General features: G+C 51.0%; 2 non-coding genes across 2 annotated transcripts; both read left to right on the top strand.

Moving 5' to 3' along the window:
• The first annotated feature begins 7383 nt into the window (after window positions 1-7383).
• Window positions 7384-7465, top strand: TRNAL-UAG (transfer RNA leucine (anticodon UAG)). Its single transcript has one exon. It is a non-coding gene; the product is annotated as a tRNA-Leu (tRNA).
• Window positions 7466-7828: 363 nt separating this feature from the next.
• TRNAL-AAG (transfer RNA leucine (anticodon AAG)) lies at window positions 7829-7910 on the top strand. The gene has a single exon. It is a non-coding gene; the product is annotated as a tRNA-Leu (tRNA).
• Window positions 7911-21811: the final 13901 nt, after the last annotated feature.

Raw genomic sequence — 21811 nt, 5'->3', positions numbered from 1 at the left:
AGGGGGCAACAATTGATAATATCACTCAGAGCTTGGAACATGTGGCCCAATCCGTGCTCCCCCTGCTAGGCAGGTGGATCTCCAGCAGCGGGCGGCACAGTCCAGGGCCCGCTCGCTCAGGCTGGGCATGGCGGCCTCAGACAGGGCACGCCGGGCTGAAATGGTGTCTCTGCGTCAAGCAATTGCTGCTCACGCAGAGGCACAAAGGGAGGCCCTGAGGGATGACCATCAATCCCTCCGATCTACTCTGGGTGTGCTCTTGATGTCAAGGCACCTTTTGAGTCAGAGGGTGAGGAGGATGACGATTTATTTCCCACACGGGTCGGGCTGTGCAGGCATTGAGCCCATGGAGATTTTTTTTTATCTCAACTTCATCGCATGTGGGTGTTGAGGTGCACCCTGTACCTCCGCCCTCCTGGGTGCCTTCCTCCCCCCCCGGGTCGTATGTGGCCATTTTTGATTGTTATAGTCAGTTTAATTTGTTAATATAGTTTAAAATTGCTTGTCTATTGTCCATTCATGTGACGGTGTGGTGCTTTGTGACTTTTGAAAGCATCCACTGTCTGTTCCAGCTGAGCCATTTAAGCTTGTCTCGTGTATGTGTTTGCAGCTTGGGGTCCTGACTAACATATCCCACTCCTGCTTCCCCTATCCATGGGCTCACAAGGATGGTTCGGTGCTACAACCATTTAACAAGGGCATTGGACTTTCGTCATATCTGTGGCCTATCTGCTGCTGTACTACCTGTGTTAAAACCCCTAGTGGGGAAAATGTCTGCTTTCTCCACGGCATGTCTGCAATCAATTTTGGTGAGTACATCATTGATATGTCCATTTATTGATGTTGATTGTGATGCATGTTCTTTTCTTGCCTGTATATGTGCTTGATGCACTTCATGCTGTAGACAGTAGCCTGCACACTTTGGCTGTCAAAGTCACACTGATGGTGGGAGGAGGTCGGATGTAGGTCTCAGACATGGCCCAGTGACAACCAACATGAAGAAACACACACAGGAAACTTGCCAGCCTTTTATGCCCTTTCTGCAGGAAAATGAGCCTACAGACTACCTTTCCCAGCAGACACGGGGCCAAGAACTACAGAAACCTGGCCACGTTGGGTGGTTCCCACGTGCGCATGAGTGCGCAAGCAGAAGCACAGGGCTTGTGCTCAGATGTCCGACAGAAGCAGATGTGTTTCCAGGAGCTCCAAGCAAGGTGAGCAGCACGAGGGGCCACACCCCAGCCGAACTTCCTCCAGGCCCCTCACACATGCATGCTAAGTAGCGCCAGTGCTGGGGAGCTTGGCCAGGCATTGAGGAAGAAGCGCACAGTACAGCTAAGCTGCATTGAGGACCAAATGCCAAGTGGCTTTACAAGTTGTCAGGGTACACGCAGGAGGCGGCACCCATATCCTCGACTCCCCCCTGCTCCATAGAGGCTGAGTTATTAGCGCAGTAGCGTTCCTATCCAGAAACTAATACAACTCCCGGGGGCACCCAGCGACGCACAGACTTGAGTGCAGTGCATATCATTTGCATATGCAAATTGCCACATGCGCTACCTATTGAAATCCGCGGCTGGCAGAACACGACTTGTACTGAAGTCGCACCTCGCCACATGCGTCTAGCAGCTCACCCAAGGACCATTCTATCATCTGTGATTCTTAACACATTGTTCTTCCATTTACCGCGGGGCCACGTGCGGCTGCCTTATCGCATTGACAGTGTATGAACCACCACGGGGGCAAGGAAAAGTATACGAACAAAGCAGCAGACAAGAGTGTTTGTTTGGGCAGGAGTCACTTAGTTTGAGGCTCGAATGATGTTGTGTGTGTGGTGAAAACCCACACAGAATAGTAACTCACGCTCTCTTTGCAGCATTGAACTGCTCCTGTTACCGGACCTGAGAGTGCGCAGGCAGAAGGCCAGCACTCACCCCAGAGATAAGTCTCTCTTTGGCTTGCATTTGTCCCATTTTGTACAATGTGCATAAAGAACATGGTTTCTCTGATTGAGTATGTGTTATTGTCAATAGTTGTATTTTGTATTTTGCCTACTTTCCCTTTGCCCATCCACCTCCCCTCTCCTGCCCCTCTTTCTGGTTATCCTGAATAGCGATGCCTATCCAAACAATGGATCCCTGACCCTCTTTCCCCACCGAGGTCTCGGAGGCCTGTGTAAGTTTTACCTTGCAGGCGCCCAGACCGCAGAGGGGGTGGTTGGTTCGTGCCACTCCTGCGCCTGGAGACCAGAGCTGTGACACTACCCATCAGTTGTTGCATTCCTCATTGATTATTGTGTACTGAAAATGCTGTTGAACCATTGTTGAACTGTGGTACCTTGGTTGTTCTCTCATTCTGCTTGGACATGTGCTTGGCCATTTTCAGCAACTTCAAGTCATCTACTGGAGACTCCTCCAGGGTTTTTCGGTGGCTACAGGCTTTTTTCCCTGGTTTGGGGGTTTGGCTCTTTGGAGTTCTCTGCGATTTGGTATTTTTACCAGTCAAGGTGGCCTCTGAGGGGGCCGGACCCTATTTACACCCAAGGTAGAACATGGAAAACAAGGGGCAGGGGGATCCTGAAGCCAGGTAGACTAGAACGAAGAAGGCTACAGACCCCAGACACAGTTCTTCAGAAGGTCATGGTGATGTGTAAATGAGGGAGGGCCTTTTGTTGTTGGACAGTATGCTTGGGCTACAGTGTTTGGGCACTCTCTGACAGTGTCATTGTGGGGTGCTATGTACATGTGTTCTGCTGGTCAATGGCTGTTCCTGTGTTGTTTATCTTTCAGGTGTCAGGGGATTGTTGTGGTTTGACATGCTGGGGAGTACACATGGGCAATGTTCACATGTGATGCGTACAGGACACTGAGGGTCACTTGATTTCACATGCATGTATTGAGTGCATGTCCCTACTGACACACACACTTACACAATGCTTCACCACACATACAATCACCCTTCCATGCCCACATGTGAACACAGATTGCCTTCTCTGTCATGCTGTGGCCCTGCAGCGCATGATCACTTACCATTTGGGGATTGCGTACATGCGTCAATAGGTTATTTTTGTTGCTTGTCCTTTTTATGTGATGCTCAAGGTGTATCCCCAACACAATGGCTGCTCACTGTGCTGTGTGCTGAGCAGTGTGTTGCAGGAGACACACACAGCACACGGGTTAGGGATTAGCGGATTTGGCTTGGCCAATGTGCATGAGAACAGGCATTCAGTCTTTTGTTGATGGTACCACTGGTGGCATGCATTTGTGTATGACTTTGTATGTGTGGGAGGTTGTTGGTCAGTCATTTCATCTGATTCCATGTCAGGTGTGATTGTCTCAGGCCTCTTTTCATTTATCACTTGTCACATCGTATGTAATTGGTCATGTGTTGGCCTTTTGATGTTGCGTGCCATGTCATGGTGTGGCAGACAAGGGTGATGTGGGTTGGGAGGGTTTGGGTGACATACCAGTGATTGTCATGGCCTGGTTTGCAGGGGGGTGGTGTGATACACACCTTGCATGTGTTCCTTTTGGTCACACAGGATTGGTTTTGTTTAAGTAGCTAGGGATGCACACAATGTAGCACTTCCGTGGCAACATTCTCAGGGTGGTATGGTTGTGACAGTTGACTGTCTGTTTGTCATCATCGGTTGTCACCTGGTATCTGCCAGGCCTGCGTGCACTCCGCAGGGGTGGGAGTTTAGGTGAAAAATGTGGACACAAGCTGGGTCCGGGCTGCCTCGCCACGTGCCCATTCCCCTCCCATGGGCAGCGCCTGTGCCTGTGGTTGGGGATGTGGGGGCACCACCATGTCCACCGGTACATCCCGCCGTGTTGCAACATTGTGCAGGACACATGCTGCCACAATGATCCTGCACACTACTGGGGGTGCGCATATAGTAGCTGGCCGCCAGAGCGGTCAAGGGAGCGGAAGCGTGACTTGAGCACTCCGCATGTGTGCTCCACTATGCCCCTGGTTGCAATATGGGCAGCGTTGTATCTTACCTGGGGTGGTGTGGTGGGGTTCCGTATTGGCGTCATCATGTGGTTGCTCAGAGGGTAGGCACTGTCCCCTGGGGAGGTTAGGATGGTTGTCATTAGTTGGGTTTGTGTATTTGTCTGTGTGTGACATGCATGCATGTACGCAGACATTTGTACTCACCAATGAGCCATGTGTCGCTGTGCTTCCCAACTTCCAGGTCCCGGCTCAGGGCAGACATTCTGTAAATGAAACTGTCATGGGTAGACCCAGGATAGTTTGCATAGACAGAGGTGATGATTCCATGGGCATCGCATACAACCTGTACGTTGATGGAATGCCAGTGCTTTCAGTTTCGATAGATGTGCTCAGTGGCCCTACGTGGATTTAGGGCCACATGGGTGCAATCTATGGCACCAAGCACTTTGGGGAAGTGTTCCACCCTGTAAAAGTCCTGGACCACGGCCTGCATTTCTGCGGGTGTTCTGGGCATGTATATGTGCCTGCAGACTGAGGGGGGCGCAGTCATGTTTGCCAACACCTGGTGTAGGCAGCGTGACTGCGTGGCCTGTGAAACACCCCCGACTATGGCAGTTGTCCGCTGAAATGACCCAGTGGCCAAAAAATGCAGGACATTGAGCACCTTCTCCAAGGGGCTCAATGCTTGGGAGCACAGGGTGGGTAATGTTAGGTCATCTTCCCATTCCCTGACCAGGTCTAGGATGATACGAGGTGGAAACCTATAACTGCCATTGACCTGGTCATCAGGCATCCCAAAAAGGCTGGTCTGGGGCAATAAAATGCGGGGCATGGCTATTCTCCTCCTCCTGCGGTGTCCCACGATCAGTACTGCGATGAATGGGGCATTCATCGTAGCTGTATATACGTGTTTGTTGTTTGCGCATACTTTTATACCGCACGCGGGGACGCTTCCGTATGCCTTCGTGTGGCAGACGTGTTGACGTCTGTGCTTGTCTTTTGGCATGCGCAGGTTTCTTGTATTCGATTCCATGAATACGTGCTGTTCGCGTGCGTGTGGGCGTTCTGTGTATTTCCCTGCTGTACTTCCCCAGTTACGCTTTCTTTTTCACAAGTTGTTCCCCATTCCGCATGTTCCGCCCCGTGTTCTGGTGATAGAGAAGTGCATAGGTAGTCCCAGCACGGCTCTGACGGCGCCATTTTGAGTGATCTGCAAGGCAGCGATATTGCCAGCAGAGGTGCCTGCTAGAAGACTGTTGCAATAGTCTAACCTGGAGTTTACGAGGGCAGATGCGAGAAGAGACATATTGCTAACAGATAAAAATGGACGCATTACGCACAGTTGCCTATTAATCCAGCTGCATGATGCTCGGGTTTTGGCCACATGTGGGCGCATGGAGAGGTCAGCGTCAATAGTAATGCTGAGGGTCTTAACGCTTTGGGCCACTGGAATGGAGACATCGGCAATCATAAATGATGTGACTAGATCCGGCAATGAGGATCTCTGTTTTATCGGCATTCAATGCCATAAAGTTCTGACTCATCCAGGAGTGGGTGATGGAGTAGATGGCAGCAATGGCTTTAGAATCAGTGGAGTAAGAGCCTGAAAGTTCGAGGATGACCTGGGTGTCATCAGCGTAGTTGGTATATAAGACACCCAGGTCATCGAGCAACAGGAGCATAGGGAGAATGTAAATGTTGAAGAGAGTATGGGACAGAGAGCATCCCTGAGGAACACCGCGGGTGAGCAGGGAAGGTATAGAAGATGAATTTTGGATCACCCGGGGACCGAGAAAAGAGGCTAGCCATTGCGTCATCAGGTTTATGCAGCCGACAATTGTTTGTAATCTTGTTGCCAGTAATGCGTGGTCTACTAAGTCAAACGCTGTGAAAAGATCTAGCAACATCAAAAGGGCAGGATGGCCACGGTCAATGATGGATCTGAGATTTGATTTTAAATCTAACATGGCAGTTTCTGTGCCAAGACAGTATTATGTACTCTCTATTCCGTCTGTCTGTGTCAAAATTGCCCCGAGGCTCATGTTGTCCGCATCAGTAGTGATGACTGTGTATTTTCCCTGCTTGTAGTTGTGCAATGCAGGCACATTCATTAGCATTTAATTTATGTATTCAAACTCTTCCTCACAATGTTCATCCCGTACAAATGTTACGTACATTCTTACTAAGTTCTACATTACAGCTGTGTGCTTAGCAAAATCCTTTCAAACTTTGAATAGTATTCACCATTCCCAGAAATGCCTGTACTTGATCTTTGCTCTTGGTGAGGCTTTATTCTTAATTGTCTCACTAAATGTCTCTTGGGCGATATGCCCCTTTCCAATATGACATGTCCCAGGTATTAAAACTCCCCCCTGTTTATCTTGAACTTTTAATTGCTTATGGTCATGCCTGCCGCATGTTGCTTCTTCAGTACCCCATTGACCCTCCTGTTATGTTCCTCGATAGTCTCTACATATACTAGAAGGTCATCCTGGAAGAGCACAATACCTTCATCGCCATCAAAAATCCTGTACATAATGTTCTGGAAGACTGACGTGGCAGAATTAAGTCAGAAAGGCATTCTCTGTTACTGAAATAATCCTTCTGGTATTATAAATGCAGTCAGACCCCTCAATTATCTCTGGAGTGTTACCTGGTGCTAGACAGAGGTTAGATCAAGGATTGAAAACACCCTTGCTGGGCCTATGGTTGATAGTAACTCCTAAATGTTTGGCAAAGGGTTTCTATCTGGGATGATGCATTTATTAAGTTCTCTCATGTCAAGATACATTCTTACGTTTCCTGAAGTTTTCCACACCACCACCAATGATGACACCCATTCTGATGCATCTGTGCTTTCTATCATTCCTTTCTCTTGCAATTTCTTACGCTCTGCTTTCACCTCATCCGTCATGGAAACTGGGATATTGCGCATCTTTTGTGTAACTGCTTTGGATCCCTCCTGCATCCTTATTCGATGTGTGAATCCACTTAAGCAACCTACATCCTCCTTGAACACCTGCTCATGCATTTGCAGTAGATCCGGTGAGCCCATTTCTGTCGTCAATATGGCTTTTTCCGCATTGGAGTCTAGTTTTTTTTCTAATTTCTTTTGGTGAGCCCAACTCTGGAGTGGCAACGATCCTTTCTTCGAAATATATACCTTCACTGTTGCTTCTGTCACACAGTTGAATCAAATAATTGTATTTAATGCAATCAACTGTTACAAATATAATAGTTAAATGTGCAATCCAGTATAAGTTTATGGGCTTTTTTATGTTTGGATACTGCAGGGATCAGTATGATGATGTCAAAGTAAAAAATAATGGCTGAAACATTCTGCTTTGATCAAACTCTAAATCTCCACTCAGTTCCCCTCATGATTGTCAGGTACTACTATAACATGTGATACTGATTTAGACAGCTGGTTGCGTGGCCGAGCGGTCTAAGGCGCTGGATTTAGGCTCCAGTCTCTCTGGAGGCGTGGGTTCGAATCCCACCTCTGCCAAGGTTTTTTTTTTTTTTTTGAATGCCCGTTTGGATTTTAAACTTTCAACCAACGTACCGTTTCCGAACTTTCAATTTTTTTTCACACTCTTCCACTGACCGATTTCACTACAGTGACCCCCCCTTACGAATTTCCTATACAATGCCAGCACACCAGCAAAAAAGTGTATTCGACCCAACCGATTCGTTTTTAAAATCCTGACATTTTTTTCTTTGCTAACGGGGCACAACGTCTAGTTGGCTTACTAGAATGTGATAGATTCTGGGTAATTATTTGCATGAAAGAAACACCAAAAGCAACAAGTCGGCAGACGTTTTTTCTATGATTTTCTATAGAGGATTTAGACTGGAGGAGACAGCAGCCGGTAGCGTGGCCGAGCGGTCTAAGGCGCTGGATTAAGGCTCCAGTCTCTTCGGAGGCGTGGGTTCGAATCCCACCGCTGCCAAGTAGTTTTTTTTTCTCCAATCTTCTACCCTTATTGTCAATGAACATTTTCATAGCTTTTATCTCAAGGTAGATGAATGGATGTTGGGGGGAGTACTAGGGCATGTTTTTTGAGCGCAGGGCAGGTGTGCCCTGGTCTCTGGTACTTCAATAATATGTTATAAAGACGTCCCCTTGTAATACGTAACCCTATTTATCCAACAGAGTCCCCCCACCCAAGCCTTTCCTTTTTATTATTATTTACATTTTATAATAAAGCAACCCCCGCTGCACGTGCAGCAATTAAGGCCTTAAAGTGAGTTGATTTCACAATGTGAACACATCTCGCTCCTGTCCTTGAGCCAGCCATTGTCCAGATTCCCCACATACTTTTTATCGCTGTGCTATCAATCTCGTTTAGTCGGCAAGGTATCTTTTACTGAATCTTAAAATTGTGCCAAGAGATTTTAACAAAATGGTGAGACACTGCCCTCTTGAGGACGGCTGAAACACTTCAATCCTCCTTATCGATGAACTAAAGGAGACCAGAACTGCCCCAAATACATTAGAAGAGTGTTAAGGCCTTTTGTCAGAGGTGTTGCTCCCTGTACATCTCTCGGGTTTTGGCCAAAATCTAAAACTGGCAATTATGAGTGGTGACAGTGCATTCAGATTCTGTTCCAAAACACAGTGGACAGTAGGTGTTGCCACGAGAGACCTAATACACTAAAATAAAATGTTATTGTCTTCAGTTCATAATGTATCATTCATATTTTTTAAATCTCTTATTTTCAAATCTCCTCCTCATTTTGTTGCTTCCCCCAACCCAACCTAAAACTATTTCACATTGTTAAGGCATACATGCCACCCCTCCTGATTTAGAAGGGAGACTCCCGATTTTACTATTAAAAATCTTGATATTTTCCCCTTCTCCCACCTAAAACAATTTTAACCCCAATACAAGCCTGTGGGAAAATTCATTTTTCCCGATTTCCTTGACAAAATCTACCTCCGAGGTGCTTCAAAATGTTGGCTTGTATGTTAAGGCACCACTTGCTTTTACTTTCGTTCTGGTGCTCACGTATATGTAGATGTTTGGCCAAATCAATGATACCTTGTAGGGCCTCAGCAGACGGAGAGACGGAATCAAAAGGTCTATAACTACTAATCAGTTTCTCCCATGGCTTCCCTGGGATATCTGTGAGGTTCATTGGCTTTTGAGCATCCCCACAAACACACGTTGTCACTGTTTTTACAAAGGACACAATTCCCCACTGTTCCTTCTATCTATATATCAACAACAGCCCCCCAGCAGTCGTTCATTATCCTCCTCTTCGTCTTCACTATCCCTTGATAACCTTTGTGTCCCATCTCAATCAAACGTTGTCTTATAACTTCAGGAGGTATGACATTGTCACCTCTTTTCAGTACATTGTTCTAAAAATACACTTTGGGGGTAATTCATAGAATTCGGTGCACAAGTGGCAGACGCGGCTGGCGCACAGAGTGCGCGTGCGGCAGTCTGCGCCAGCCGCATGTGCCAAAACCCATTTAGGCGTACAACGTATTCATAAATTTATACATCGATAAGCAGCCGTGGCACAGAGTGGCGCAGCGACCCTGCAGCAGCGCCAGTTACGCCCCCAACCCCGCCCTGTGCGCTAAAAACTTTGCACAAATTCAGTACATGGCGCAAAGGTCAGTGGACCAGCATAGAGCCCCCAACCACAAAAACGCGTGTAAAACTCCCCGCTCACCCCTCGGAATACACGTACCCCGGTTGTGCCAGCGAAATCGCATGTAAAACTCCCCGCGCACCCCTCCGAATACAATCCAATTTCTTACGCTCTGCTTTCACCTCATCCGTCATGGAAACTGGGATATTGCGCATCTTTTGTGTAACTGCTTTGGATCCCTCCTGCATCCTTATTCGATGTGTGAATCCACTTAAGCAACCTACATCCTCCTTGAACACCTGCTCATGCATTTGTAGTAGATCCGGTGAGCCCATTTCTGTCGTCAATATGGCTTTTTCCGCATTGGAGTCTAGTTTTTTTTCTAATTTCTTTTGGTGAGCCCAACTCTGGAGTGGCAACGATCCTTTCTTCGAAATATATACCTTCACTGTTGCTTCTGTCACACAGTTGAATCAAATAATTGTATTTAATGCAATCAACTGTTAAAAATATAATAGTTAATGTGCAATCCAGTATAAGTTTATGGGCTTTTTTATGTTTGGATACTGCTGGGATCAGTATGATGTCAAAGTAAAAAATAATGGCTGAAACATTATACACGTACCCCGCTTGCGCCAGCGAAAACGTGTGGAAAAGTTCACGTGCATCCCCGGAATACACGTACCGCATCCCACGAAGAGCACGTACAGAGCGATGGAAACACACATGGGACCTTCAACCTGTGGCGAGGGAAAAGCCCGCGCGTGTTACGTCACAGACGCGCTTACACGCTAAGGGCCTTTCCTCGCATTACACGCTGACGTGCTGTTTTTTCACGTGCCAAATCACTCCGTATAAAGCTGGCCACGTGACAACACATGGAAGACCACGCTCCTGCCCAGAAGGCCGAATTACTGCCCCCCAGACCACGAGCAGCCTCCCACGATCCATCTGCTGCTGCCTGCCTGCTGCCACTGTGCCCTGCCATTTGGTGCCTGCACATCTGCCATCAGCAGTGGTCCAGTTGCAGTGACTACCCCTGCTGGAACAGAAGATACCTGACTGAAGTACCCTCACTGCACAGCCCAGCCCCAGGACCCAGTTGCCCACCCACACCTGCCTCAGGGGTTGCCATGTCCGACACAACACCTTCCGGCACCAGTGGCAACCCCCAGCCAGAGAGGCAGAGGGCTACCAGATTCAGTCAAAAGGAAGTTGGTATCCTGGTGGAGAAAGTTCTGGGGCATTATGATGCCCTCTTCGGAAGACCACGCACCGACAATGATGGACGGAAGAGGATCTGGAAGGACATTGTGGCTGCCATCAACGTGGAGGGGGTGGCAGCCCGTGACATATGACACGTCCGGAAGCGCTGGGAGGACTTCAGGTCCAGGACCCTCAGGAAGGCCCGGTGCCTCTTGGAGGCAGCGGATGCAGAGGGGTGCCGGGTCCACCTTACCAACGACCAGCTGAGGGTCCTGGAACATATACGCCCAGCGCTTCACCTCCAGGTCCTTGAGAGGCATACCCGTCCGGAGTCGAACGGTAAGTGTCCATGTGTACTGATTGGACGCAGTGCATGCTGAGGTGTGCCAGGTGTGTGCAGCTTGGACATATGTCTTGAAAGGCCCATGTATGGATGTGTATGTGCAGGGACATGAGCCTGCAGCATGTGAGTCCAGTCATGTGTGAGGCACATCAATGGTGTATGTGTTACAATGCATCATGCGGAGCAGCATGCGGAACGCACACATGTATGCATGCCTGTGTCTGTACTTTGACATGTTTGTGGTGTGAGATATGTGTGCTGCTGTCATGGACATGCATGATGTACATGTCCGTGTGTCTGAGTAGTGTGTGCGCCATGGATGCATGACACATGTCCGTGACGATGTGTCCATTCACTGATACAGCCTAGTCATCCTTATATCCACTGTGTCTGGGGGTATACCGTGCCAAATGCATGACCCATGGTGCATGTGAGAATTAGCCCACCATTGGATGCAACTATGGTGCCTTGGACATGGATGGCAATGTATGTTGCATGTGCCATGCCTGTTCCTGCATGTGTGTTGCCTGCACTGACCCATGTGTTCTGGAGGGACATGATGGAAGTGACGTTTGACAGTGCCACTCATGTGCTATTGCTTTGTGTCTAGGGGACTATAGTTCAGTACCCTGATGCTTGTGTTCAATGTCTCCCTTTACACAGCGTCGAGTGAAGAAGAGGGCGGAGACGGCGCTTTGGAGGAAAGCGGCAGGGATGCCTCCACCGGTGACGCAAGGCCCAGTCACCCTGCCAGGAAATACCATCACCCGGGAGCGAGGGGACTGGTGCCGCATCTACCACTACGGCTGCAGCGGAAGGGGTGGATGAGCTCCCACAGGGGCTTGCAATGGCCGAAGACAGTGCAGAACCATCCAGGTTTGTGGTGGGTATAGAGGAGGAGGAGGCCGCTACAGAGCTGCACATGGGGCCCGGTGGGGGTGGTACCACTGGTGCAAGTGGTGCAGTCCAGGGGCAGGGGCAGGAGACAGCACAGGTCGCCGCGGAGGTGCCCATGCGTGTCTCTGTCACTGACACTGTAACTGCATCACCATGCACCAGCAGGAATGCCCCGTCCCAGGCCTGTCCGCAGGTAGGGGGGAGGTCCACGTCATCTGGTACTCCTCTACCTGCGGACGAGGGGACCCGTGAGCGGATGGAGTCCACCCTGATTGGTGTCACGTTGCGCACATGTGACATTCGTGATGACTTGCGTGCTTCCTGGGGGGACCACGCACGTCATCACGAAGTGGTGTATGCCAACATGGCCCAGTTGGGAGGGTCCATGGTCGGGGGTTTCCTCCATGTGTTGGCCAGTCTTGCGGCCCTCTCCTCCTCTGTGCACACTATACGCCAGTCGTTCTCCGTGCCGTATTCCGGGTCAGATGCCACCAGGGCCCCCTGTGGATCTGCCCCAATCAACGCATCCAGCCTGGTGGAGATCCCATCCCTGCTACAGTCTGGAGTCGGAGGTCCAACAGGGGTGGACACCCCACCAACTGGACTCCAGAGGATGGACGATGTGCCGGCATCATCGGGCAGGGCATGTGCACGATGGCGCTGGTGGATTCCATCATCCCGTATGTCGTTGTGGTGGCAGAGGCAGTTGCGTCGGAGGCAGCGGCAGGCTCAGCGTGGGAGGCATTATGGCTCAGGGCCATCTACATCACAGGGGCAGGCATCGGCCAGAGGGCAGGAGGACCCTGGGTTGGGAGTGTCATTTAGTGTGGCTGCGGTTGGGCTAGCGGATAGATGCAGAGCGGCGGCGGGCGGAAGAGACACGGCTTACTATGGTCAGGGCGCAGAACTCCATACTCAGGGCATTGATGCGGGCTGAGTGCCTCGAGTCAGGGCGCAGAACTCCATACTCAGGGCATTGATGCGGGCTGAGTGCCTCATGTGTTGCCACTGTGTGGCTCCGTTGTGCATTGATGCAGCCCCGACTCATGTCCCCCGCCCACCCACCAGTGACGGGCATCTGCCAGCAGGCCCCAACGCATGGCCGACCAGACAACATGTCATGAGTAAACAGACCCATGTCCCTAATGCCAACCAAAATCCCCTCCTGCCCCCCAGTCCAAGCACGCAAACATCCACTGTGCCCACTCCCAAATAACCCATGCCATGACAGTCTCAAAAGAACCACCATGCCCATGCATAAATGCACAACGGAGCCACACAGTGGCAACACATGACTGAGGCAATGTTCATTGAGACATGCACAAAACCAATGATAGAATACCAATCATGAAGTTAGAATTGATTAAAAACATAATGAAGTAACATAGAAGAAATCAAACTTAAAAATCAATATACAATGACAGATATAAGCAAAATATGGTAATTCAATGGAAAACAAATAAACGTCATGTTGAATGAAAAAAGTGGTCCATTGCCAATGTCAATAAGAAATAAATAATTTTAATAAAAGTAAACCATTGATCCATGGGAAAATTGAAAAAGAACGTCTGTACAAGTCTACAACCATCTACAATCCAAGTCCTAAGGGTCCATGATCCACAAAGCAAATGAAACCCACAAAAATGTCCTATGAAGAAAAAACTATATACATGAAGTGGAGCAATGTCCATTTATTCCAAAATAAAATATAAAACAAAGGAAACCTAACACTAATGAACTATGTACAATGGCGGCGGGCAAGTCCTATGGCTCACTCTTTGATGTTCCAGGCCAGGGCATCACCGAACTCCTCTTCAACGTCCTGGAGGCGGGCCTCTTCCCTGGCCTCGAGGTCTCGCAGGGATACAGCCATGGCGTCCTCAAACTTCCTGCGAGTTGCCTCGAGGCACTCAGCCCGCCTCAATGCCCTGCGCATGGAGTTCTCCACCCTGACCATAGTGAGCCGTGCCTCTTCCGCCCGCCGCCGCTGCCCATCTATCCGCTGGCCCAACCTCTTCCACACGGAAGACACTCCCAATCCAGGGTCCTCCTGCCCTCCGGCCGATGCCTGCCCCTGTGAAGTTGATGGCCCCGAGCCATCTTCGCTCCCACCATGAGCCTGCTGCTGCTGTGCATGTGCCCTGCCTGTCGATGCCTGCACGTCCTCCTCCTGCTGGGGCCCAGTTGTTGGGGTGGCCACCCCTGCTGGACCTCCGACTCCCGACTGTGGCAGGGATGTGTCCTCCACCAGCCTGGCTGCTGGGTCAGGGACAGCTCCACAGGGTGCCCAGGTGATACTTGGGCAGGAAGATGGCACGGAGGATGACTGGCGCATAGGGGGTGCAGTTGAGGAGGGGGTCGCTAGAAGTTCCAGCACACGGATGAACCCAGGCTTGCTGACCCGTCCTAGTAGGTCGACGCAGCCAATGAGGTATTCGAAATGACTTGCATTGTCCTCACGAGAACCCTGCACGTCATCCCGAATACCACGTTGACGCAACACCACCCCAGCAAGGACAGGCTCAACACAGTCCCGGATTGCCACGTCCGCAGGGAGAGGAAGGCCAGTAGTTGTGTACGCAACCCCTCCCTGAAAATGGGTCTGGACGAAGGCATCCCTGCTGGTGCCAGGTGATGCAGTCACAGGATCAGGGACAGGATTACACACAGGCACCTCCACGGCGGCCTGTGCTGCCTCCTGTCCCTGCCCCTGGACTGCACCACGAGCACCAGTGGAATCCCCCCTCCAGGCCCCGTGCATGGGCCTTCCATGGCCTCCTCCTCAAACGAAACCCCCCACCAACCTGGATGACTCTGTGCCATCTTCCTCCATAGGCCCCTGTGCGGGCTCAGCTGCCCCTTCTGCTGCTGAGGAGTCCACCTCCAACCTCTGCCTCTTGGACCTTCCTTGGACGCAGCACCAGACTCCTCACTCCCCGAAGAGATGACAACCTGGGAGGGGAGCTGGGCCTTGCCTCCCCGGCTGGCGGTGGGATCCCTGCCTCTGTGCTCCATCAGTCGACGCTACAGACAGGGAGAGACAGAACACAGGCATCAGGGCACTGTACAATGGTCTGATACACACATGACAGTTGCACATGAGTGGCAGTCTCAAACTTCACGGATGGCATCACACTCCCCAACACACATATCATTTGAACCCACACACATGCGCAAATTAACAGGAATGTTGCAGCAGGCAGCACCATCCATACACATACAACAGCATGAAAATCCGATGGTTAGGCTGACGTCTCATGCAACACGGGTATGCCACCATACATACATGCATCTCTACATCTCCACCACCTGTCATAGTGCAATCATTGGCAACTATGTCACGTCTGCCAATGGGGTTCCTACATGTCTGTGTCACATGCATCCATGGCGTATCACATTTGCACACATGTCAAACACACACACACACACACATGTATGCCATGCACGTACATGAAGGTGGAATAAGCATCCATGTGTCACACTCCAACCATGCCATAGTACATACACATAAATGCTGACATGTGTGCATCCCCACATGCATTCGTGCATCATGCATTTGAACACATACACCATTGATGTGCCTCACACATGACTGGACTCACATGCGGCAGGCTCATGTCCCTGCACATGCACATCCATACATGGGCCTTTCAAGTCATATGTCCAAGCTGCACACACCTGGCACACCTCAACATGCACTGCGTCCAATCAGTACACATGGACACTTACCACTCGACTCCGGACGGGTATGCCTCTCAAGGGCCTGGTGGTGAAGCGCTGGGCGTATACATTCCAGGACCCTCGTCTGGTCATCGGTAAGGCGGACCCGGCACCCCTCTGCATCCGCTGTCTCCAAGAGGCATCGGGACTTCTTGAGGGTCCTGGACATGAAGTCCTCCCAGCGCTTCCGGACGTGTCGTATGTCGCGGGCTGCCACCCCCTCCACGTTGATGGCAGCCATGATGTGCTTCCAGATCCTCTTCCGTCCATCATTTTCGGCACGTGGTCTTCTGAAGAGGGCACCATAATGCACCAGGACTTGCTCCACCAGGATACCAACTTCTGCCGCACTGAAGCTGGTAGCCCTCTGCCTTTCTGGCTGGGGGTTGCCAGTGGTGTCCGATGGTGTTTGCCCTGACATGGCAACCCCCGAGGCAGGTGTGGGGGGGCAACTGGGTCCTGATGCTGGGCTGTGGAGTGATGGAACTGTAGTCGGGAGTCTGCTGTTCCAGCAGGGCTGCTCACTGCAACTGGACCCCTGCAGATGGCTGACATGCAGGCACCAGATAGCAGGGCACTTGGCCAGCAGGCAGGCAGGCAGCAGCAGATGGCTGGTGGGAGTTGGCTCAGGGCTCTGGGGGGCAGGAAAATGGCCTTCTGGGCAGGAGCGTGGTCTTCCGTGTGTTGTCGTGTGGCCAGCTTGATACGGAGTGATTTGGCACGTGAAAAAACTGCACGTCAGCGTGTAATTCGAGGAAAGGCCCTTAGCGTGTAAGCACATCTGTGACATAACACGTGTGGGCGGTCCCCTCATCACGAGTGCATAGTGATTCAGCACGTGAAAAAACAGCACGTCCGCGTGTTAATGCGTGTAATTCGAGGAAAGGGCCAAAGCGCGTAAGTGACGTGATGCGGTCAGGCTTTTCCCTCAGTACGGGTTAAAGGGGAGTGGGGCCAGCAGTTCGCTGTACGTGCCTTTTGTGGAGACCGACTTGTGTTGGTACTTCTGGTTGTTTCGCGCGCCATCACAACTTCACAGTGGATCGAGGACATATCTCTTCTATTGGCAGGGTTATTGGCTACGCGTGTTTTTCCTTATCACGCTAGTCTGACAGTGAGTCGCGCATGCTATTCTTCCCACTGCGGGTGCCCCTGTGTATCGCGTACCCGTTTTCGAGGTCATAGTAGCCTGCGTTTCCCACGTGTATGGGTTTTTCGTGTCCCTGGGTGCCACCGCGTACTGCGGGAGGTTAATTCCACACAGGTGGGCTACCAGGGGTTGCCTGCACGGTTTTACTACAGTTTTGGGGTGCCTGAGCATTGTGTGACCCGTCACTTTATCACTGGGGTCACATACAGCCTTGCAGGTGCACAAGGGTGCTGTTAACATCTTGTATCCCACCCCCTTCACCCCAATTGCCCAGGACAATTGTCATGTACACCTCCCATTGGCACTACTCGATCTGTGCCGGCACTACTCCATCTGTGCCATGGTTGGGAGGCCACGAAAGGTGAGGAGCGCCTCAGCTGGGCATACTCCATGTGGCGGGCGTGGTCAGGGACATGGCCGGGATGACCAGGGAGTAGGGGGACTCCAGGGTGTCCACGGTGGCTGCAGAGGGGGAAAAGGCAGGGATGAGCCACTTCGGCACGATGTTGTGCCACATGTTGGTGTAGTCATGCCCCCACCCCCTGTGGTTACGGGAGATGCAGCTCTTGCATCTGGCACTGGCGCCCATGTGATCCGACAGTCCGTTTCATCGACTGCCACGGGCCCAAGGGTAGTGGTAGCTGTAGGTGCAGCTGTGGACACCATCAACCAGGCTCAGGGTGGGCCTGCGCATGCTGTGTTGCACCTGAAGAGTCCCTGGATGATTTCCAGGAGTTCAGGAGGCACAGGGTAAGTGCACACAGGGCTGCCCTGACTGAGGCACATGTCCCTGGGGCAGTATTGTCATCTGCTGCCCGAGCAGCCGGGTGTTGGCAAGTGCATGGGCAGATGCAGCCAACACCACCCCAGCTGTGAGTATAGCATCCAGGACAGTCCCGGTCAGTGACCTTAGCACAGCAGATGTTGCTGCGCAGGGTCAAGTCAGGGGCACCCAGCAGCCACCGAGGCAAGTCAGGGCTTCCATCCTTGTTCCACCTGCCACTCCCTTGGTTCAATCCACCAGTGCCACTGCCCATACTGATCAGGGTGGCATTTGCCAGTCAGGGTCCGGACCACTGTCCAAGAGGAGGAAGGTTGCACCTGCAGTAGAGGCTGGGACCCCAGACACAGCTCCGGCCTCCAGCACGTTGAGGAAGAAGCCTTTCTGCATGCAAGAATTGGACTTCCTTGTGGACTACTTGCGGGAACACAACCGTGATATGCTAGTTGGGCCGAATTGTCACACTACGGCTGCCCATCGTATGTCCCACTGGAAGCATGTTACGGATTGTGTGAGTGCATTTGGACATGAGGTGCGCACAGCTCAAGAGTGCAAAAAGCGTTGGGATGACCTCCGACGCTGTGCTAAGGTGAAGCGTGCCTCCAATTATGCCATGACTGGGTTGACTGGCGGTGGGTCACCAGCTCAGGAGGAAGATCTTACTCCGCACGAGTCGATCGTAGCGGAGTTAATACTGGCAGAATTGTACGAGTGGGAGAGATGCTGGACTTTGATGCCCGGTCCAGTGAGTGTTGTCACGTGTTTGTCCAGACCATGGGCCTCATTACGACCCAGGCTGTAAGTTACCGCCTGGGTCGTACCCTTACCACCATGGTGTAAACTATGTTTACACCATGGTGGATGGCGGATTTACCGCCCCATTCCAAGGTGAGTGGGGCGGTAAATCCCCATTTCCCATTTTACCCTTCCCCATTCCCATTTGTGCCCCATAGGGCATAATGGGAGTGGGTAAGGCGCTAATTACGCCATCGTAAATTACGGTGGCGTAATTAGCACCATGGTCCCTTAGCGCCATGGATTTTAACGCCTGCAAAAAGCAGGTGTTAAAATCCCCATGGCGCTAAGGGACCTTGTAATCAGGCGTTAAGGGTCGGCACCGTTTACGGCGCCGTTAACCCCTCAACGCCTGACTTGTAATGAGGCCCCATGTGTGGTTTGCTTGTGTGATGTGTTGTGCTTGACTGCCACTACATGTTATGTGTACATGGTTTTCATGTGCGAGTCATGCAATGCTTCACTGATGTGTGCCGGCTGTGCAGCATGCTGGACATGTAGAGCAGACCGGGACTGTCCTCATCACCACACTTGCAACCTACTCCCATGCTAGTCACCCGGCTGCCCCTCCGGTGCATGTTCCAGCTCATTGGCCCTTCTGCATGTAGCCTGGGGTGTCTTTCCACTCAGCACTGGGACTACGTCATCGCATAACTGACGTACATGTGTGTTCTGCCTGCATGCGGGTACTCCACGTAGGCATGCACCCTTGCCCCTCCATCCTCCTGCACCCCAATTTCACCATGACACTGGTGGGTATCATGATGGAGTACTGCAATGGCCTGTTCAATGCTCCTGTGTACATGCACACTTCCCCCTGTCAACCTGCCAGACACATACAGTGGGGTACATTCTTTGTCCTTGATGCAGGGTGTCTCACTCGGACTGTGCAGATGGCAGATGCTCCGCAGGGACATTAGTGCCCATTCATGCTCCATGTGCATTCCATGCATGCCCCTATGTGCCCTTGCCCAGATGATCATTGTAGTACGTGTCCAGGATGACCTACATTTAATGGCATTTGATCATCCATTCCATGCCCACTCTGGCTCAGTCCTGCATCACGCACATGTTTAGGGTGTCACAGTCTGTGTGGGGCACAGGCCTCCCCCTGTTTAAGGCCCCCTGCCTCTGTTCAACTGGTGTAGTGGCTTCTGCACACATGGGTGCACTACTGAGGGTTCATCATGTGTCCTGCTTACTGTCCCATTCTCATCTGCTGTGTTGTCAGTTGACTCAGATGATGCAATTGACGCTAGTCAACACTGTCTGCCAATACACAGGTCTCTGGTCACCCTTTCGCTGACATGCAATGCCTCCCTGCATTTTCACTTAGGGGGGGGGCTTGCTTGTAGCCATGCAACCCATTGCATGCACATTGCATGTGATACCTGAACTTGCCCTTACACTGCCTTCATGTTTATTGATAGACATCATAATGTGCTTGTTCATGTAGATAGTGGGTAACTTACACATGTTCTGCACTGCATCAACCCACTTCTGAGCCATATTACACCGTTCTACATGCCTACTCACTGCTGCAATGTGAAAGTGACCTGGCATGTATGGTCAGATTTTCATCCCTTCTCTGTCATGAATGCCACGGGCACAGGTGCATCCTGTGACACATGTACTCAGCATTGGAACTCCCTAGGGGTTGTTTAGCAAAGTTGATTGGTCAATCTGCGGTCTATAACAACTGGCATAGGGCGCAGATTGCATGTAGCCTGCCAATCGGGTTGTAATGACTGTGGAGCTGCCTTCACGTGTGTATGTGTACACATTCACATGCATCAAAGCAAGCAGAGTTGTAGCTGCTTGCTTTGCTGTATTGGATGCTGTTCATGTTCACAATACAGGTGTATGGGCAAAGGGGTGTTTTTTAACGCTTTCACATGTACATATGCAAGCAGCTTCAACGTTGGGTAGTGCAACATTGCGGCTACTCACATATGTGTGTGTGAAAGTGTTCATTTACACATGTGTCTGCCGCAGCTTTTTAGTTGACTGACTAACATGTAGTTGATTGATGTTAATGCTGGTGAGATTTCAGCATTGCGCACGTTATGTTCAACTGGCATAATCCTGAAGGTGCACTGTGGTGCAGTATGTGTGCGCCCAGGCCCACTTTGCTAATATGGTGGGGCCTGGCCATGAAGATTTTACACAAGGAATGATGGAATAGGGCACATTCATAGCACAATGTGCTCAATCAGGCCCTGAGGGGTGTTGTGGAGGCTTCATGTCCTGCAGCTCGGACCGTACTGGGCGTTATGGTCCCTAATTCCTGGTTGCAGGCACTTACTTTGCTTGGGACATTCACTATATCTACATGGCCCATGACACCCAGTACGGGCTGAGCTGCAGATGGATGAAGCTATATTGGTGATGATGGTTTAGTGATGCATGTGTACATGCATATTACGTGTGTCATTGTGTGTTTGGATTCACTTGCAGCACTGGTCAATTTGTAGTTCAGACATGCTTATGGTATGTGCCATCTCTTTGTTGCCATCTGTTTTTTCTGCCTGTGACATTGTTACCTGACCGAGGTGGTGTCTGATGGAGGTGATATACTACATTTTGTACTTGTGTAGGCTTTGCTATTTAGACACATCCATTTCTGCTTTTGGGATGTGCTTGCCTACCAATGCCACTGGATGCATGCCAGGTTCTCATTTGTGTGTGACATGTCTGCTTCATGTGTTGGCTGTCGATGTGATGTCTGTGTGTGTGGGTTATGTGCTTCTGACTTGTGTACTCATGTTTGTTTTTTTCCCCTTTTCAGATGATGACGCAATGGAGCCAGAGGATGGTGTTGTCATGCCAGGCACAGGGTTGCTATCACACCAGCAACCCGGCACAAGTGTGGGTCGTGGGGTGGTAGACCACGAGAACCCACTTTTGTTACAGACCATCGTTCTAGGGCTGGCAATGAGTCTAGTCCGGATGATCACTCTGACGATAATGTCGAGTTGGATGTGCGTCATGTCCATTCATCAATGGTATGTGATTCTGATGTAGACGCTCCTCTGTCCGCGACACCTGCACCGAGGGGCCAGACGGTGGTGGGACCTCTGCCTGTGGTGGATCGGGGCGCACGGTCACACTCCACACCAGTTGCTGATGTACCTGGGGTATCACGTCAACGGAGGAATGTAGTCCTGCAGCCGCGGGCGATGCCAACCCAACAAGGACCGCGGCTCCTTGGGCCCCGTGGGTGTCAAGCCCAGCAACGCGGTGGCCGTGCGCCACCGGGGTATACTGAGTGGGAGCAAGCCATGGTTGCCAATTCCGAAGAACAGGGGGCAACAATTGATAATATCACTCAGAGCTTGGAACATGTGGCCCAATC

Source organism: Ambystoma mexicanum, chromosome 1p (genome assembly GCF_040938575.1).
Source record: "Ambystoma mexicanum isolate Mex_15411 chromosome 1p, UKY_AmexF1_1, whole genome shotgun sequence".
Lineage (NCBI taxonomy): Eukaryota > Metazoa > Chordata > Amphibia > Caudata > Ambystomatidae > Ambystoma > Ambystoma mexicanum.
This window is presented reverse-complemented; position numbering and strand designations above follow the sequence as displayed.